This window comes from Callithrix jacchus, chromosome 2 (genome assembly GCF_049354715.1).
Source record: "Callithrix jacchus isolate 240 chromosome 2, calJac240_pri, whole genome shotgun sequence".
Lineage (NCBI taxonomy): Eukaryota > Metazoa > Chordata > Mammalia > Primates > Cebidae > Callithrix > Callithrix jacchus.
Genome location: NC_133503.1, coordinates 57,788,410 through 57,790,000, shown reverse-complemented (window position 1 = coordinate 57,790,000; position 1,591 = coordinate 57,788,410).

The window sequence follows — 1,591 nt, the reverse complement described above, 5'->3', positions numbered from 1 at the left end:
TATTAGACAGCTCGCGGGGACTATCTGCGAGCCGCCTCTTTCCTGCTAATTATCACTTTATGAAAAGTGTTTCATTAAGAAACTCTGCTTTTGATTAATTATCGACAGAATGCTGACCAGAAAGAAATGAAATTAATCTCTGACCCCGTCTGGGTAACACTGGAAATTCATCACATATCCTTTTAATATTGAAACACAGTGCAGAATTTTAATAGAAAATATTGTTTTTCCAAACCTCCAGTCTTTATTAATGCCCCTGGGCAGGGAATGATATTGCTGGCGATATAGCAGTCTTTGTTCATTTTAAATTTATTAAACATAATGCACTTCATTTTCAAACATTTTACTGTTTCTTTTTAATTTCACTCAGTGTAAGTACAGAATAAAACCTTTTTAAACATTTAAGATATTGAAAACCCATATACGGATATATAACGGAAACGCTCTGGCCATCAAATAAATTTAAGTAGAAGCAATTGTAATTTTAAGCTCCCAAGTATTATCCCCTTCAGACATTAAGGCAGTATCAGTAACCATCAAATCAGAGTGTGTGGAGGAGAGGTTGGGCGGCTCCCGTCCCCGTCCCCGGGAGACCTCGCCAGAAAGACTAGCCAGGGAGGGTGGGGCGGGCAGCCCTTGGGGCCTCTTCGGGCGGCGGGGGCGGGCACTGGCTCCTTCCCTTTCCTTGGCACCAGCAAAGTCTTCCCTTGAGGCCAGAGTGATTGTAAATAAGATGCCCCCACCTCTCTGGTCCTGTTCACCTGGATCGGGGCCCACTTCCCCCAGGGCGCCCCGCAGCCTGACACAGAGGCTTTCCGGGATGGAAAGGTGTTTCTTCCCTTTCTAGATCATGTCAGGCTCACCTCGACCCCAGCCAACATGCCACCAGGCCTGCCCCACAGAAGTGGGCTGTGGGAGTGTTCCCAAGCCCTGGGGAGGGGGCCTCCACCGAGATCGTGTCCCCGACCCCTCCTTCCGGCCCCCACATCTACCCCCAGACCCAACCCCCCAGCGTAACTCGCACCCTCATCCCCTTTCCCGAGGAATCCAAACCCCGGTTTAATGAGTCGTGAAGTGTGAGAACTTCCGGAGCCTGCAGCGCCCCTGATGCCAATTCCAGATGTGCGAGTTGGGAGGGGTGGGCCTCCCGGCCGGTGAGGACCCAGCTGCTTTGGTCAGAGCGAAGCGTCCAGGACCCAGGTTCCAGCGATCTGGGCCCTGAATTGGAAACAGGCAACTTCTCCACTGAGAAATTACTCTTTTTATTTCTTGTAGTGTTCCTGGTGCCCTATTTCACGGCACCAACAAACGGGATATTACTTTTAAAACACTATGAAATACCAGGTCCTGTCCTCGGAGCTATTTCGGAGGAATTCAATTTTCGCTGAATGGTGAGAAGCTCCAGCATTTCTTTTGGGGGCAGATGGGTGGCTCAATGGGAGAAAGAGGAAAATTTTCAGGACTGTCTTGGCATTCCAGAGAGACTTGTGGGTGTCAGGACCACACAGTGGCACTCCTGCCCCCACCCAGACTCACACAGGCACCTGCACACCTTGTAAACGTGTCTTAGATGGAACCACACACCAGGCAC